Source organism: Oncorhynchus mykiss, chromosome 21 (assembly GCF_013265735.2).
Source record: "Oncorhynchus mykiss isolate Arlee chromosome 21, USDA_OmykA_1.1, whole genome shotgun sequence".
NCBI lineage: Eukaryota > Metazoa > Chordata > Actinopteri > Salmoniformes > Salmonidae > Oncorhynchus > Oncorhynchus mykiss.
The window spans coordinates 33,908,735-33,928,568 of NC_048585.1; positions in this window are offsets into that span (position 1 = coordinate 33,908,735).

Consider the following 19,834-nt stretch of genomic DNA (forward strand, 5'->3'; position numbering starts at 1 on the left):
CAGTACCGAGTCAGTGTGCGGGGGTACAGGTTAGTTGAGGTAATTTGTACATGTAGGTGGGTTGAAGTGACCATGCAGCATGTATGCAGAGAAAACAGTCTATAACTTGGGTGATTGGAGTCTCTGACAATTTTATGGGTTTTCCTCTGACACTGTCTATTGTCTCGTGTTTTGCCACCCAGTCGTGGGTGAACAGGGAATACAGGAGGGGACTAAGTACACATCCCCGAGGGGCCCCAGTGTTAAGGATCAGCGTGGCAGACATGTTGTTGCCTACTCTTACCACCTGGGGGCGGCCCGTCAGGAAGTCCAGGATCCAGTCGTGTCTGGATTTCCCTTTGTAGTCCGTAATAGTTTTCAAGCCCTGCCACATCCGACGAGCGTCAGAGCCGGTGTAGTAGGATTCAATCTGAATCCTGTATTGACGCTTTGCCTGTTTGATCATTCATCTAAGGGCATAGCGGGATTTCTTATAAGCTTCTGGATCAGTCTCCCGCTCCTTGAAAGCGGCAGCTCTACCCTTTAGCTCAATGTGGATGTTGCCTGTAATCCATGGCTTCTGGTTGGGGTATGTACGTACGGTTACTGTGGGGACAATGTCATCAATGCACTTATTGATGAAGCCAGTGACTGATGTGATGAACACCTCAATGCCATCGGAAGAATGCCGGAACATATTTCAGTCTGTGGTAGCACAACGGTCCTCTAGTTTAGCATCTGCTTCATCTGACCACTAGTTATAGACCGAGTCACTGGTGCTTCCTGCTTTAATTTTGAATAACAGGAATTAGGAGGACAGAATTGTGGTCAGATTTACCGAATGGAGGGCGAGGGAGAGTTTTATATGTGTGTCTTGTGTGTGGAGTAAAGTTTGTCTAGATTTATTCCCTCTGGTTGCACATTTAATAAGCTGACCGAAATGAGGTAAAACTGATTCAATTTTCCCTGCATTAAAGTCCCCGGCCACTTGGAGCGCTGCCTTTTGATGAGCATTTTCCTGTTTGATTATGGCAGTATACAGCTCATTGAGTGCGGCTTTAGTGCCAGCATCGGCCTGTGGAGGAATGTAGACCGCTACGAAAAACTCTCTAGGTATATAGCGTGTTATCTAGCGTGTTATTAATGTCGTCGTTCAGCCACGACTCAGTGAAACATAAGAAATTACAGTTTTTAATGCCTCTTTGGTAGATATACTTGATTTCAGTTCGTCCCATTTATTTTCCAGCGATTTAGCTAACAGAACGGATGGCAAAGGCAGATTAGCCACTCTTCGTCTGATCCTCACAAGACACTCCAATCTCTTTCTGCGAAATCTCTATTTCTTTCTCCAGCGAATGACGGGGATGAGGGCCTGTTCGGGTGTTTGGAGTATATCCTTCCTGTCCGACTCATTAAAGGAAAATTCTTCGTCCAATTTGAGGTGAGTAATCGCTGTTCTGATGTCCAGAAGCTCTTTTCGGTCATAAGAGATAGTAACAGAAACACTATGTATCAAAGAAGTTACAAACAATGCAAACAAAACGAAATAGAACGGTTGGTTAAGAGCCAATAAAACATCAGCCATCCTCTCCGTTGCCATCATGGTGTCCTGTAAAATTACTCTAACATACTGTATTTCCTTACAGTAATAGCTTATGCCTACTACACAGTTGTGGCCAAAAGTTTTGAGAACGACACAAATATACATTTTCACAAAGGTTTCTGCTTCATTGTCTTTAGATATTTTTGTCAGATGTTACTATGGAATACTGAAGTATAATTATAAGCATTTCATAAGTGTCAAAGGTTTTTATTGACAATTACATGAAGTTGATGCAAAGAGTCAATATTTGCAGTGATGACTCTTCTTTTTCAAGACCTCTGCAATCCGCCCTGGCATGCTGCAAATTAACTTCTGGGCCACATCCTGACTGATGGCAGCCCATTCTTTCATAATCCATGCTTGGAGTTTGTCAGAATTTGTGGGTTTTTGTTTGTCCACCTGCCTCTTGAGGATTGACCACAAGTTCTCAGTGGGATTAAGGTCTGGGGAGTTTCCTGGCCCCAGACCCAAAATATCAATGTTTTTTCTGCAAGACCAGAGAGAGTCAATGGCTACAGAGAAGTCACAGTCAGATGGCAGGGACGGCGAGGTGCCATTGAGACCCCTTGAATGGAGAGTGAACTGTGCTGCCTGCCTCCTGCTCACCTCCCCCATTGACCACCTTCTCGCTTTGCTTACCTCCTGACTGTCGTTCCATCTTTCGGGGGCTTGAAACTACAAAATGTTCAACTCAGTCTGAAAATTGTACCACAGACCTAACACTGTCATATCTGTTTTATTTAATTCTTGTTTGTTTTGCTTTTTCAAGCGCTTTGAGATTCTTTCTGTACTGGAAATCACTATAGTGGGCGCATGATATTGTATTTCTTACTCATTAACATATTTTGAGGAGTGCCTTGAAGTGGCTACATTTGTTGCACCCGGGAGTGAGAGCATTGTACCAATTTAAAACGTTTTAGATGTAAGGACCTGTGCGGTTCTGGTACTGGTTCCAACCGACATTTTCACTTATAAATTGATCTGTTGATACCATAGATTGAAATGGCTTGCATTGAGTGATGATAGCCCTACAGTAGTTCCCACAGACACGGTAGTATTCTGAGCCTGTGTGACGTAGAATGTGATATCTGAAACCACTTGAAGCTGGGATGTCCTTCCTACCATTTCATTCGCTCTTCTGTCTGTCCAACTCCTGACTGAACTGAACCCTACATCACAGCCACTGACAAAGCACATGACTGCAATTGTCAGTGGTGGAAAAGTACTCAATTGTCATACTTGAGTAAAGGTGAAGATAACACACTACTTGAGTAAAAGTCAACGTATTTGGATTGAAATATACTTACGTTTCAAAGGTAAAAGTATACATAATATCAAATTCCTTACATTAAGCAAAACAGACAGCACCATTTTATTTTGGTGCCAGGGGCACACTCCAACACTAAAACATAGTATACAGACAAAGCACGTGTGTTTAGTCAGTCTGTCAGAGCAGAGGCAGTAGGGATGAACAAGGATATTATCTTGAATTAGACCCGTTTCCTGTCCTCTAAGAATAAAAAATATAACGAGTACTTTTGGGTGTCAGGGAAAATGTCTGGAATAAAAAGTATACCATTTTATTTAGGAAAATAGTAAAGTAAATGCTGTAAATATATATATATATATATATATATAATAATAAACACATAACCCAAAAATGACCTAAGAAGTACTTAAAATCATTTTTACTTAAGTACTTTACACCACTGTTTGTCACTGTTTTTGGTCATCTTGTGAACTTGGTCAGCTGAATTTCGGGAAATTTCAGAAATCTATCTAGTGGAAGTAACCAATCTAATAAGTAATTTTGGTGTACTCTTGTTAATGTGTCATTTATATGTCAAACAAGGAAACCTAACCCCTTATCTTTAAGAGCTCCCCCCTACTTTTTTCAATTTCCGCCTGAAGACATACCCAAATCTAACAGCCTGTAGCTCAGGCACAGAACCAAGGATATGCATATTCTTGGTACCATTTGAAAGAAAACCCTCTGGAGTTTGTGGAAATGTGAATTGAATGTAGGGGAATATAACACAGTAGATCTGTTTTAGATAATATAATGAAAAAAAACATACGTTTTTTATTTTTATTGTTGTATCATCATCTTTAAAATGAACAAGATAAAACAAACATTCAGATAGGATGATGGGGACAATTTCAGTGAAAAACATAAGAGGGCAGCAGTACTTGTGCAATGTTTCAGAATGATAACTTCCAAAATTAGTGTGCTACATTACATTTTTCATGAAGTGACCCAGGTGTCCCACAAAAGTAGCCCAAATGTACCCAAGTGGCCAAATTGGTGAAGTTATACATTTTGAATGGAATAACTATATACAAAATACCAAAATAGTATTCTAACATAACCCCCCCCCCCCCCCCCCCCAAAAAAATGGCGAAAAACATGAAGAAAAAAATATATTTACAAAATAACACTTTCAATATTTGGAAGACCCTCAGTCACAACATTATGCTGCTGATGCCAGGTGCCATAGCACATCCATGCCTGCAGAAATACATTTGGGCAGATGAACACCACTTGTGGCAGGAGCTGGATGAACCAGTTTCAGTGGGGGATGGACACCTTGGTACTGGGGGCTCCCATTCAGAGTCAGTGTCACTGTGAAAATGTTCAGTTAGAATAGTTTCACATATGAGCCCTGTATCAACAGGTATAATAAACAGATATATATAGAGTACAGGGAGCATAAGGTTGAATATATTATTATAGACCTGCTAGATCTACTGTCTCATTTATATTATGACATTTCAGCTAGATCTACTGTCTCTATTATATTATGACAGACCAGCTAGATCTGCTGTCTAAATTACATTACAGCAGACCAGCTGTATCTACTGTCTCCATTTCACTTTGGCCATTGTTGTGGTCCTGCCCTCCCCTCAACAGCCTCAAATAGGCTATTTCATTTCACAAATAATATTTTATATTATTAATTTCAAACAACGGCATTAGCATGAGAAGAACTTACCAGTCCAAAACAATGTCCTCTCCGTTCAAAAAATATTCCTCCATTTGGGAATTGCTAAATGAATCGTCCTTGATATATTTCTTCTAAAATCGTGTGTACATTTATATAGCTAGACTTAGATTTAGCTTTCTCTGACTTAGTCACCATACTGATTGATATATAAACAGCTGAATATGCGCTTTACCAAAACAACGCTGTGCGCAACATGCGTTGCTCCCTCTGGTATGAAACTTCAATGGCGAATGACCCTCTTTACTCCAGAGTTTACTACATGGGTTGGTCTTCCTACACATAAACATTACATATTGTCGTATACCTCAGCTCCTTGGATATCTACCCAGCTAGATTTCAAGACTATCAGTGGTCATTGGGTTAAAATACAGTCAATCAATGAAACAGCGGGCAAATCAGTGGTGCACAATGATGTCATTACTTGTTGTCTTCAAATCGGTTTCTTTCAGTCAATACATCCCGCGAAATGACCCATCAGGTTCGGTTGTGTTACAAACAAACCAGTTGATTGCAAAACAAAGGAAATAATGAAACCAAACATGACTGGAAAAGTCACGTTCTGTGTGTGTATTTACCTTGAGTGTGTCATCGAAAATGGAATGAGAATTCACGAAACAAGCGGTTCACAAAATGTTTTGTGTTAGGCTATAAAAATGTATTTTATCAAACAGTAGACCATCCATTGTGTAACAATGAGCATTGGGAATGCAAACAGAGGAAGCTCGTCAAGGGTAAACCATTTATTTTATTGCAGTGTGGGATTTTGTTACGCCTCTGCTGGTTGAAATAGTTGTTTTTTATGGGGCTCTATCCTCAGATAATCGCATCGTATGTCACGTTCTGACCTTTATTTCCTTTGTTTTGTCATTATTTAGTATGGTCAGGGCGTGAGTTGGGGTGGGCAGTCTATGTTTGTTTTTCTATGATTTGGGTATTTCTATGTTTCGGCCTGGTATGGTTCTCAGTCAGAGGCAGGTGTCATTAGTTGTCTCTGATTAAGAATCATACTTTAGGTAGCCTAGGTTTCACTGTGTGTTTGTGGGTGATTGTTCCTGTCTTTGTGTTTGTGGCACCAGATAGGACTGTTTCGGTTTTTTCACATTTCTTGTTTTGTAGATTGTTGTATTTTCATCTTTATTAAAGATGTACAAAACTAACCACGCTTCATTTTGGTCCACCTCTCTTTCACCAGAAGAAAACCGTTACAGAATCACCCACCACAACAGGACCAAGCGACGTAGTAACGGGCAGCAGCAGGAGCAGTGAAATAAAGACTTCTGGACGGGAGAGGACCCTGGGCAAAACCAGGGGAGTGTCGCCGCCCCAAGGTACAGCAGGAGAGGCGGCTGCAGGAGAGGCGGCTGCAGGAGCAGCGCGAGGAGGAATGGACATGGGAGGACGAATTGGACGGAAAAGGACCCTGGGCACAGCCCGGAGAATATCGCCGCCCCAAAGAAGAGCTGCAGGCGGCGAAGGCAGAGAGGCGCTGGTATGAGGAGGCAGCACGGCGGCGTGGATGGAAGCCCGGGAGTCAGCCCCAAAAAATTATTGGGGGGGAACATAGGAAGTGTGGGGAAGCCAGGTAGGAGACCTGCGCCAACTTCCTGTGCTTACCGGGGGGCTAGAGAGACCGGGCAGGCACCGTGTTATGCTGTGGAGCGCACGGTGTCTCCAGTGCGGGTGCATAGCCCGGTGCGGTACATACCAGCTCCGCGTATCGGCCGGGCTAGAGTGAGCATCGAGCCAAGTGCCATGAAGCCGGCTCTACGCATCTGGTCCCCAGTTGCCCAGCGCCGCCTGAGCCGCCCGTCTGCCCAGCGCCGCCCGTCTGCCCAGCGCCGCCAGTGCAGCCAGGTGCCGCCAGTGCCGCCAGTCAGCCAGGGGCCGCCAGTGCCGCCAGTCAGCCAGGGGCCGCCAGTGCCGCCAGTCAGCCAGGGGCCGCCAGTGCCGCCAGTCAGCCAGGGGCCGCCAGAGCCCCTCAGCCCAGAGGCGCCAGAGCCCCTCATCCCAGAGGCGCCAGAGCCCCTCATCCCAGAGGCGCCAGAGCCCCTCAGCCCAGAGGCGCCAGAGCCCCTCAGCCCAGAGGCGCCAGAGCCCCTCAGCCCAGAGGCGCCAGAGCCCCTCAGCCCAGAGGCGCCAGAGCCCCTCTGTCCAGAGCTTCCGCCCCTCTGTCCAGAGCTTCCGCCCCTCTGTTCAGAGCTTCCGCCCCTCTGTCCACTATGGCCAAGACCAAAGAGCTGTCAAAGGACACCAGAAACAAAATAGACCTGTAGACCTGCAACAGGCTGGGAAGACTGAATCTGCAATAGGTAAGCAGCTTGGTTTGAAGAAATCAACTGTGGGAGCAATTATTAGGAAATGGAAGACATACAAGACCACTGATAATCTCCCTCGATCTGGGGCTCCACGCAAGAACTCACCCTGTGGGGTCAAAATGATCACAAGAACAGTGACCAAAAATCCCAGAACCACACGGGGGGACCTAGTGAAGGACCTGCAGAGAGCTGGGACCAAAGTAACAAATCCTACCATCAGTAACACACTACGCCGCCAGGGACTCAAATCCTGCAGTGCCAGACATGTCCCCCTGCTTAAGCCAGTACGTGTCCAGGCCCGTCTGAAATTTGCTAGAGAGCATTTGGATGATCCAGAAGAAGATTAGGAGAATGTCATATGGTCAGATGAAACCAAAATATACTTTTTTGGTAAAAACTCAACTCGTCGTGTTTGGAGGACAAAGAATGCTGAGTTGCATCCAAAGAACACCATATCTACAGTGAACCATGGGGGTGGAAACATCATGCTTTGAAGCTGTTTTTCTGCAAAGGGACCAGGACGACTGATCCGTGTAAAGGAAAGAATGAATGGGGCCATGTATCGTGAGATTTTGAGTGAAAACCTCCTTCCATCAGCAAGGGCATTGAAGATGAAACATGGCTGGGTCTTTCAGCATGACAATGATCCCAAACACTCTGCCCTGGCAACGAAGGAGTGGCTTCGTAAGAAGCATTTCAAGGTCCTGGAGTGGCCTAGCCAGTCTCCAGATCTCAACCCCATAGAAAATCTTTGGAGGGAATTAAAAGTCTGTGTTGTCCAGCAACAGCCCCAAAACATCATTGCTCTAGAGGAGATCTGCATGGAGGAATGGGCCAAAATACCAGCAACAGTGTGTGAAAACCTTGTGAAGACTTACAGAAAACTTTTGACCTCTGTCATTGCCAACAAAGGGTATATAACAAAGTATTGAGATAAACTTTTGTTATTGACCAAATACTTATTTTCCACCATAATTTGCAAATAAATTCATTAAAAATCCTACAATGTGATTTTCTGGATGTTTTAGTTGAAGTGTAACTATGATGAAAATTACAGGCCTCTCTCATCTTTTTAAGTGTGAGAATTTGCACAATTGGTGGCTGACTAAATACTTTTTTGCCCCACTGTATATACTTCTGTGAATATCTGTACATTGCATCCAAAAATATACTGCTGACATTCTTGACATAACTTTGTAAGGACTGTGTTTGTGTAAATAGTTTCTGAAAAAAGTGTGGCCAGCTCAAACGCTGATTGTTGCGTCATTCGAAACTGTCCGTTCTAAAGGAGCATTCTAAATGAGTGTTCTAATCACACGGGTGTGATCGTACGCTTCAGGGACCACTGTAGAACGATCACACCCGTGTGATGGTACGAATGAAAGGGTTAATATGACTATTTATGTAGCGATCACCGTTGTGATCACATGTTGTTGAATTTCATCCCGCTACCGGGTTCCGTGCGCTGAGAGGTTAAAGGAGAAATGGCAGGTTGTGGGCGACCACACTTCTTGTGTAGTGTTTTCACTTTGAACAAAAACAAGGGGGTTGAGTCCAGAACTGCCTTGGGCTGCCCTTCTGGGCTAGGTACGTATATGTGCTAATCCCGCTATTCGAATGACCCTGCTTCCACGGAGCTGGAGAGGAAGTGAAAGTCACTTGCAACCTAACATTACAGCCGCCAGAAACAAACAGAGCAGACGAAGCCAAGTGTCATTCTTTGTTCTTGGAGAATAGGAGGACAGCAATGACACCGGGGTCCGCGGCCACAGAAACCCCAAGATTTTTTGGGGGGAGCACAAGGGGCTGTCGTGAGTGTGGGGCTGTCCATGACAAGGGGCTGTCCCCGAACAGCGTGTCATCAGTCTGGTGCCATCTGTGCCGGATCCACGCACCAGGCCTCCAGTGCGCCTCCCCAGCCCGGTACGTCCTGTGCCGGCTTCCCGCACTCGCCCTGAAGAGCGTGTCATTAGTCCGGTGAAACCTGTTTCGGCTACACGCACCAGGCCTCCATTGCGCCTTCCCAGCCCGGTACGCCCTGTACCGGCTCCCCGCACTCGTCCACCAGTGCGTGTGTACAGCCGGGAGCCTCCAGCGACGATCATACTTAGTGTGGTCCTTTTCCCACCTGCGTTTGTGGGATATTGTTTTTTTTTTATGGTTTAGTGCAATGTGCGCTATGAACTGCACATTAGTTTATTCTTCTTTTTTTTAAGGTTCACTTTAATAAATATGTGGAACTCTACTCACGCTGCGCCTTGGTTCTCTCATTATGTATACCACGAACGTGACAATGTTTTGGAGTGACCATCACAAAGCCCTGACCCCACCCTATAGAAACTTTGTGGGCAGAACTGAAAAAGCGTGTGCGAGCAAGGAGGCCTACAAACCTGACTCAGTTACACCAGCTCTGTCAGGAGGAATCGGCCAAAATTCATCCAATTTTGGAGGCTTGTGGAAGGCTACCCGAAATGTTTAACTCAGGTTAAACAATTTAAAGGCAATGCTACCAAATACTAATTGAGTGCATGAAAACTTCTGACCAACTGGGAATAAGATGAAAGAAATAAAATCTGAAAAAAATCATTGTCTCTGCTATTATTCTGACGTTTCGCCTTCTTAAAATAAAGTGGTGATCCTAACTGACCTAATACAGGGAATTTTTACTATGTTTCAATGTCAGGAATATTGAAAAACTGAGTTTAAATGTATTTGGCTAAGGTGTATGTAAACTTCCGACTTCAGCTGTACAGCTACACAACACTAATCCAGGTAAAGAGTTAAACCTGTTTATTATTATCAGGCTTTAGCAGTGTTCTTGATATACAACATCCAAACCCAACAAAGTAAACACTTCACCACCAGTTGAATGTCCTCCAAGCTTTGTCTTTGGGGGTTCAACCCTCGTTGAAATCATATTTTCCTTATTTAAAACCTTCTCCACCATAAGCTCTTTCTCTCCAATGACAGATTGTTGACATGATGGTGTGTTTCGTGTGTAGATGATAATAAAAAAATGACACAAAAAATGTAGATTATAATGCTAGCTAGCTAGGTGGTCGACAGCATTTTCGGCCCAGGATTACCCCAAAAAAATGCATCTAGCTATAAAATGTGGGTAGAGTAACATCACACAAGCATTTATTTCTAAGCAAGATACTGGTGGAGAAGGTCTGATTTCGAGGGAAAATGAGGCTGTACAAGTTATGGTTTTGCAAACCCCAACACTGAAAGAGGTATGAAATGCTGTATTAATTTTCTGTTATGCTTTGTGATTCAATTATTTTGTTGGTAATCGACCAAAATAGTTGGCTACTGTATACATGTCTTACAGAGCCTTTCCATGAGTCCACTCGAGTCTCTTCAACTGTCTTCTGACTGTCTTCTGACATCAACATGTTGATGTTATCCCGTGATGCCAGCCGATACCAGATTGCCTTTGCCGATTGCTCATCATATTCAACCATCAGTGAGTCGATGGCTTGAATAGTCACGCTGGAAATTGGATACAATGTAAAAATGATCACCAGCAGGGTCAAATCATATAAACAGTGGTTATAGAGGGTGTGTATTACAGTTTTTTCTGACTGCATAAACACTTACAGTGTTTCTTGAAGCACTATCTCTGGAACCATGAACACTTGTAGCCAATGCATTTACCAAGTGTGCCAAATTGAATGCACGTTCTGCTTTACACTCAGTTTGCAATTTAATCTTTTCACATGTGAGTTCCAAATATCTCTAACGGTCGTGAGTTGTTTTATGCACGTGATGTCAGAATTCACTCACTGTTCCAAAATGTCAGGCTAATTATCTATAGGCTATGTTTCAACTTGTAATTTTCAAATTATTTTCTTGAGTTGAGATGTGTTCCGCATTTATTCACATTCAGCGTTGAGGACAATTTATGCCCACCACACTTCACTCATGTTTGCGCAGATCAAGTATGCATATACAGTGCCTTGCGAAAGTATTCGGCCCCCTTTAACTTTGCGACCTTTTGCCACATTTCAGGCTTCAAACATAAAGATATAAAACTGTATTTTTTTGTGAAGAATCAACAACAAGTGGGACACAATCATGAAGTGGAACGACATTTATTGGATATTTCAAACTTTTTTAACAAATCAAAAAATGAAAAATTGGGCGTGCAAAATTATTCAGACCCTTTACTTTCAGTGCAGCAAACTCTCTCCAGAAGTTCAGTGAGGATCTCTGAATGATCCAATGTTGACCTAAATGACTAATGATGATAAATACAATCCACCTGTGTGTAATCAAGTCTCCGTATAAATGCACCTGCACTGTGATAGTCTCAGAGGTCCGTTAAAAGCGCAGAGAGCATCATGAAGAACAAGGAACACACCAGGCAGGTCCGAGATACTGTTGTGAAGAAGTTTAAAGCCGGATTTGGATACAAAAAGATTTCCCAAGCTTTAAACATCCCAAGGAGCACTGTGCAAGCGATAATATTGAAATGGAAGGAGTATCAGACCACTGCAAATCTACCAAGACCTGGCCGTCCCTCTAAACTTTCAGCTCATACAAGGAGAAGACTGATCAGAGATGCAGCCAAGAGGCCCATGATCACTCTGGATGAACTGCAGAGATCTACAGCTGAGGTGGGAGACTCTGTCCATAGGACAACAATCAGTCGTATATTGCACAAATCTGGCCTTTATGGAAGAGTGGCAAGAAGAAAGCCATTTCTTAAAGATATCCATAAAAAGTGTCGTTTAAAGTTTGCCACAAGCCACCTGGGAGACACACCAAACATGTGGAAGAAGGTGCTCTGGTCAGATGAAACCAAAATTGAACTTTTTGGCAACAATGCAAAAGTCCAGACCTGAATCCAATTGAGAATCTGTGGAAAGAACTGAAAACTGCTGTTCACAAATGCTCGCCATCCAACCTCACTGAGCTCGAGCTGTTTTGCAAGGAGGAATGGGAAAAAATGTCAGTCTCTCGATGTGCAAAACTGATAGAGACATACCACAAGCGACTTACAGCTGTAATCGCAGCAAAAGGTGGCGCTACAAAGTATTAATTTAAGGGTGCTGAATAAATTTGCACGCCCAATTTTTCAGTTTTTGATTTGTTAAAAATGTTTGAAATATCCAATAAATGTCGTTCCACTTCATGGTTGTGTCCCACTTGTTGTTGATTCTTCACAAAAAAATACAGTTTTATATCTTTATGTTTGAAGCCTGAAATGTGGCAAAAGGTCGCAAAGTTCAAAGGGGCCGAATACTTTCGCAAGGCACTGTATTTGCGCAGTCTTGCAAGAAATGGAACATTTTCTTCCTGGCGCTCGCTTTGCCTTCCTTGTTGTTTAATTTACAAATAATAACTTTGGACATGTGTGCGTTCCTATCAAAGTAAGTTTCTTATTTTCTGTATATCGTGTTGTCGTTTCTACTGTAGGCGCATGAGGTATGATTGTATGTTTTTTTAACCTTTATTTAACTAGGCAAGTCAGTTAAGAACAAATTCTTCTTTTCACTGACGGCCTACGAACAGTGGGTTAACTGTCTGTTCAGGGTTAGAACGATAGATTTGTACCTTGTTAGCTCGGGGATTTGAACTTGCAACCTTTTGGTTACTAGTCCAACGCTCTAACCACGTGTGTGTGTGTGTGTGTGTGTGTGTGTGTGTACGTACAGTGGGGAGAACAAGTATTTGATACACTGCCGATTTTGCAGGTTTTCCTACTTACAAAGCATGTAGAGGTCTGTAGAGGTCAACTGTGAGAGACGGAATCTAAAACAAAAATCCAGAAAATCACATTGTATGATTTTTAAGTAATTCATTTGCATGTTCGGAATACATTTGGAAACCTGTGTGTAGCCTATAGTTACAGATAGATAGATAGATAGTGCCTAAGCAATCAGAAAAAACGGTAATTTATTAATCGTATGCGTATACATTTTTTCTTACTTTTGTTGACACAGATTTCACTGCTCCCGACTCCTTTACTGCACATCGGCGGAAATCCATTTCCCCATGAGAGTGAAATCACGCTGGCCTTTGATGGGGAGAACATCGTTGCCCTAGAGGATGTCCCCATGGGACTTGGGGCTCTGTAGGGCTGTATTTCTTTTCAGTTAAATTTCCCCAATATGTCAGAAAAACACTTATGTTCTTAAGTTACTGTGTTCTGGGGATAAGAGAAGTTTGGGTGAAGTTACCAGGGCCGGTCATAAAGATGGCAAACTTTATAACATAACTAAGTGGATGTTGGGCAAGCGGTTGTTGGACACACACTAAAACACAGAAATGTTGCAATTTTGTAATGTGTTTTGTTTGGTAAATTGTTTTGTAAATATTAATTCACATTTGTGGTGCCACTAAATAAACAATTAATTATTTAAATCAATATTGTCAATATTGTTATTAGGGAGGGTGGACAGGGAGTTTAAAAAATGAACCCCAAAAGGTTCTTCGAAGAACCTTTTTCAATTGTTCTTCGAAGAACTTATAGGGCTTCCCACAAAAGGTTATTCATAGTACTTATAGGGGTTCCCCCACAGTTTCAATTTGAAGAACCCCTAAAGGATACTCCAGGAACCTTTTATTTTTAGAGTGCAGGAGTAAATGTCAGTTGGCTTTTCATAGCCGAGCATTCAGAGGTCAAGACAGCAAGTGCGTGAGAGAGAGAAAGTATCGAAACACACAATAGTTCCAAGAGCCGATCCGTTATCCAGCGATTAGTTTGATAGCCTGGCTACTGTGTGAACCGTTAAGCACGGCTGCATGGCCAACCCACTTTTCCTGTTAGGCACGGACGCATGGCCCACCCCCAATATCAAGGTGCACAAGAGCAGCAATGATTCAATATTAAAGCATTAGAGCTATCACTAAAGGCTTCAGTCATACAAAAGTTATACTTCAATCTACCCGCATGTGGGCAACTATTTTAGCATCGTTTCGCACTACTCTGAAACAAGCATGGGGACTGGTCTTGATAAATCAATGAGATTTGTATGTTCACTGAATCTCTGTTTGGGCATTTGTTAGACTACAATTAGAGTGTGGAAATGTCAGGATTATTTTGCTCTTAGCACTGTAGTCTACTCCCAACCAGTCAAGTTGTACAGCACCATATTTTCCTAACAGAAACCCTAAGGGTTTCATTTGTTTTAGTTTTTATTGGAATAGAAACACCATAATACTAATCAAATTAAGCTACATTTCTTAAAATCAATCCCATATACTATGTTCTTACAAAAAAGGATTTAAGTTCTCTAGTACAGCTAATATTAAAGACTGTCAAATGCTCTCAAAGATGCCCTCTGGTGGTAAAACTAGCACTAACTAGCATTAATCGCCACAATGACTGACACTTAAATAACATGCTTTAGAATTCTGGCGCAGCCTGCAAGCTGTGCTGCAATACGACGCGACTTTTAAAGGAAGAACCACTGTACACTCACACACACTTTCCCACACTTTTATTACCCTCGGGTCCAGTAGACCCGAACACCACAAATGTAATATGAATGTGTAGGGGGTGCAGTGTGCACTCAATTCAAACGTGTTATTTTGCATGTTCTTCACAGAAAATGAACAAAGGCCCATGTTGAAGGTTGAAAACATTATTAAATATTATAATTATTTTGTTGTTGTTAACATTGAAAATGGGTCCTACAGGCCTGAACACCACACAAGGGTTAATGGTTGAGTTTTTGCCATGGCTTTTCACTGAGTAAGTCAGGAGTCAGTTTCGGGTTAAAGTTGAGGCAGGACAGCAAAAAGGTGCTTCTAGCAGTCAGCTGTCAACATGCAGGGCAAGGAGCTGTGGAGCACACGGAGGTGCGAAGTCGCGAAAATGTAAAAATGACATTAAGTACAGACCTAAACCATCTGAGTACAAACCAAGTCAAATTACCTATAAATCTACTTGCTTGCTTGAGAACCTTGACTCGGTCTCCAGTAGTGAGTGCTCTGATGTTGAGCTAGACCGGGATGAAGTATCTGCGGCAACAGGTGTGCTAGAGACTCCCAGTGTTTGCCATGATTTTGGAATGGTAGGTGTGAGATTTTGGGAGAAAGTGGATTCCTGCTATTTGGCTGACTGGTACTTAGTTTTTTTTGTGGCTGGGTAAAGGACAAACTGGAAGCGGTTACATCTGTGAAAGTTTCAAGAAGTGACACCAGAAACAAAATTGTAGACCTGCACCAGGCTGGGAAGACTGAATCTGCAATAGGTAAGCAGCTTGGTTTGAAGAAATCAACTGTGGGAGCAATTATTAGGAAATGGAAGACATACAAGACCACTGATAATCTCCCTTGATCTGGGGCTCCACGCAAGATCTCACCCGTGGGGTCAAAATGATCCCCACGGGTGAATGACTAGTGAATGACCTGCAGAGAGCTGGGACCAAAGTAACAAAGCCTACCATCAGTAACACACTACGCCGCCAGGGACTCAAATCCTGCAGTGCCAGACGTGTCCCCCTGCTTAAGCCAGTACGTGTCCAGGCCCGTCTGAAGTTTGCTAGAGAGCATTTGGAAGATCCAGAAGAAGATTGGGAGAATGTCATATGGTCAGATGAAACCAAAATATAACTTTTGGTAAAAACTCAACTCGTCGTGTTTGGAGGACAAAGAATGCTGAGTTGCATCCAAAGAACACCATACCTACTGTGAAGCATGGGGGTGGAAACATTATGCTTTGGGGCTGTTTTTCTGCAAAGGGACCAGGACGACTGATCCGTGTAAAGGAAAGAATGAATGGGGCCATGTATCGTAAGATTTTGAGTGAAAACCTCCTTCCATCAGCAAGGGCATTGGAGATGAAATGTGGCTGGGTCTTTCAGCATGACAATGATCCCAAACACACCGCCCGGGCAACGAAGGAGTGGCTTCGTAAGAAGCATTTCAAGGTCCTGGAGTGGCCTAGCCAGTCTCCAGATCTCAACCCCATAGAAAATCTTTGGAGGGAGTTGAAAGTCTGTGTTTCCCAGCAACAGCCCCAAAACATCACTGCTCTAGAGGAGATCTGCATGGAGGAATGGGCCAAAATACCAGCAACAGTGTGTGAAAACCTTGTGAAGACTTACAGAAAACGTTTGACCTCTGTCATTGCCAACAAAGGGTATATAACAAAGTATTGAGATAAACTTTTGTTATTGACCAAATACTTATTTTCCACCACAATTTGCAAATAAATTCATAAAAAATCCTATAATGTGATTTTCTGGATTTCTTTTCTCATTTTGTCTGTCATAGTTGAAGTGTACCTATGATGAAAATGACAGGGCTCTCTCAGCTTTTTAAGTGGGAGAACTTGCACAATTGGTGGCTGACTGAATACTTTTTTGCCCCACTGTACGTGTGGGGTACAGAGATGAGGTAGTCATTAAAAAAAAAAATTTGACTCCAGAACTTATTTAGGATTGCCATAACTAATGGATTGAATACTTATTGACTCAAGACATTTCAGCTTTTAATTTTGTATTAATTTGTAAAAATGTAAAAAAACACAATTCCATTTTTACATTGTGGGGTATTGTGTGTAGGCCAGTGACCAACACATCTCAATTGAATCTATTTTAAATAAAGGCTGTAACAGAACACAATGTGGAAAAAGTAAAGGGGTGTGAATACATTCTGAAGGCACTGTATATATTTTATCATGTAATAGGAAAAAACATTACCTAGCAGCCAACCTGCTAGCACCAATCCCATGCAATTACAGTTAAATACTGTGAAGTACATTGCTAGCCACCCATCAATGATTTTAATTAATTAATTCCTTCATCTATTTATTACCATTACCATAAAAAGATTAGTTTCAATTTGTATTAGTTGTATATACAGGATACATATGGTATACATCGTCCAACGAAATGCTTACTTGCATGTTCCTTCTAGACTATGCAACAACAATGCAACAAATTTACAAATATGAAGATAAAGTAAATGGATCAGTAGAATACAATAAACATTTTAGCATAAGTATAATAAAGGATGCACAATATATAGTCCAATATTTATACATGTTTTGGGATGGTGGGATTGGGTGGTAAGTGTTTAAATTGGGCAGTATTTAGCAATAATAATACGTCTGATAGCAGCAGTTGTGATGTGTATGTAGCTTGAGTGTGTGAATGTATCTATAGGTTTCATATGTTTAACCCAGAAAAGACGCCTGGCCACACGAGGATGGCCCATTCCTCAAACAGGGCATCCTTCGTGAAGGCCAATCGAGAGAAATGAGAGAATGGGATATAGGCTGTCCCCAGGGAAAGAGAGAAGAGAGAGGGGGAAGAGGAATGAGAGGGGAGTCCGTGTGAGTATTTCCTGCTTGCGCGGGGTAACAATATGAATGTCCTTAATGAATCATGAGCCTGAATCGTAAGTATCCTGGTTTTGCTTGTTCATTCTCTTAACAGTGTGTTTTGTTCAGCTAAGTCATGTTCTGACTTATAGATATGATTTCAACTCCCATTGGGAAAAGGGCTAAAAACCAGAGGGATATTCAGGGTTATTTGGGGCTAAAATATAGAACCAATATTGGTGTTGGTAGATTATAGTTCAACGTGAAGAATTCTGTTTTCAGGTCATTTTTGATTGGCCAGACTTAGTAACTGCTTTTCTGTTTTCACAAATCCCCCCTAGGTCTGTGTGTTAGACAAAACAGTGGTTTCCCAAACTGCAATTGGTACATATTTATCCAGATTTTGTAGAGAGGCCTTCTGTGGCATAACCCCATTTGAAGACAGGAGACTTGAGAACTTCACAAACAACCTCTGTTCATATTCATACCAACATACAGTTTTTATATTTCTAAAACAGTTTAAATAATGCTTCTATAAAGGCAATCGGTCTGTCAAACATCACACTTTTTCCAAAAGCCAGAGCCACATTCTCAATGTTCATTGTGGGTTAAGTTATGGGTTAAGTTTAATTTGATTTTGAATGACTTAGAAATCACATTTTCATTATTAATGCCGTGACTCAAACTGTAATATGTCCAGTACATGTGAGTTAAATGCCATGTGGATGACTTGGATGATGTCTGTTGACACAGACTCAGAGCAGGAAGCAGGAAACCAATCCTGCTGTCATGAGATAAGTCACTGAACAGGTGACATCTCCACTACGACAGAGAACCACCACAACCTAGCCACTAATAAGGTATTGGAATTCCTCAAACGTTCATTTCGCACTTGGCTTCCCTTGACCATTCCCTTGATTCTATCTGATCTGCTACGCCAGGTCAAGCCAGTTATTCGTGGAATGGATTACTAATCTACTGTACCACGGGGCTGTTAGCCCACCAAGCTCAGTCTCACTGCAGAATCAGACATCCAAACCCTTGTTCATAAATGTAAAATTTTATTAGGCATTAATTCCGAAGGGTTAAGGTTTGGAATAGGGTGAAAACAAAAAACACTCCACTCCAAAACCACACCACTGCCTTATGTGCATAGTCATTGAACAATGGTCACTGTTTGCATACTGTTTTACCCTCTTCTGTGTACGTACTGTATTCTAGTCAAGGATCATCCTATATAACTACTGGTGTACACACCTTTCATATTAATATACTGTCCATACAGTATTCATGAAGTGTAAGTGGGAGAATGTGTGTGTGTGTGTGTGTGTGTGTGTGTGTTATTCCTTTCAATCACTGAAATAGGTTGACTTGACCATGGGGTGGAGATTTATCTGTGGCCCAGTAAATATACGGGATATGTTTAATTAACTATAATTCATTATATCACCCACTTCAAAATGTATAGGCTGCTGTGTACTATCTGTGTCCTCTCTCTCACTTGCTTGTTCGTTACTCCCGGCAGATTTCAAACAAATGGCTGTGCACCGTGCTCCACACAGAAGACATGACATACATCTTAGTGTGTAGCCTTTTGCCACCTAATTATTCCTTTGGAGAGGCAATTAGCAGCGGTGCAGCTTGGGCAGTGTGACTATAAAACAACCATACACACACATACACAGATAGGCAGGCAGACACACACACATATAAACATGCACAAATACAAATACACACACTTGCATGTGTGCGCGCACACACCATAATTACTCAGGAGCCTAGGTCCATGGGGAACAATGCAGATAAAAATAATGACCAAATACTCCATATTGAGACACTTTAATTTAATCACATAAATGTTCTTATTTTAAGGAGAAGAAAATTACGTAAATCTAAACAACCCAATGCTGTATGTCATGCAGCTTTGGTTTGAATGCAGACTGGTGGATGGCCTGTCCTTCTACAAACACACATGATCAAATCTCACTGTTACAAGTCTGGGTGTTTCTCACACACACACACACACATACACACGATCAACTCTCGGCAAACAACCTTGAGTTTCAGTACTGTGACAGCATTCTTCATTAAAAATGAAACATTGAGCAACCCGGGTCACCTATTCCCCAGGAAAAGTTGTTTTCCAAAATCCCAGTAAAAAGGTTCAGGGCCATTACAATATAGTTGACAATGCTTTGCTATATGCTATGGTAAAACAAAAACTGCCACTTTTTTTAACTTAATGTACATCCAATGTGTTTAATGGTTAATATACCCTACTCTGGATCTGTGTTAACAAAGTTATGTATATGGTCCTAAGGTTGCTAATACCAGAACAGAAAGTTCCCCCCCTCCCACACACAACACACTCACAGACCTGGTTGATTAGGGGCTAGTGTTTTATGGATGCAGGGAAGAGCACAGATAGAGAATTTGAATTCCTGGCAGGACTATCTATAAAGGTTATTAAGCAGTTGGTGATGCATCCATTTGCCGTCCACGTATCCATGCTCTGACATTTATCAAGAATGTCCGGTTAAATGTCACAGGAAGAGGTAGCATATGGCCCTCTTCCTAATTAAGACCTGAAAGTCACCCACAACTCCTTATTTTCTCTCTCTCACTCTGTATTTTGTCTCTGTGTGCGTGT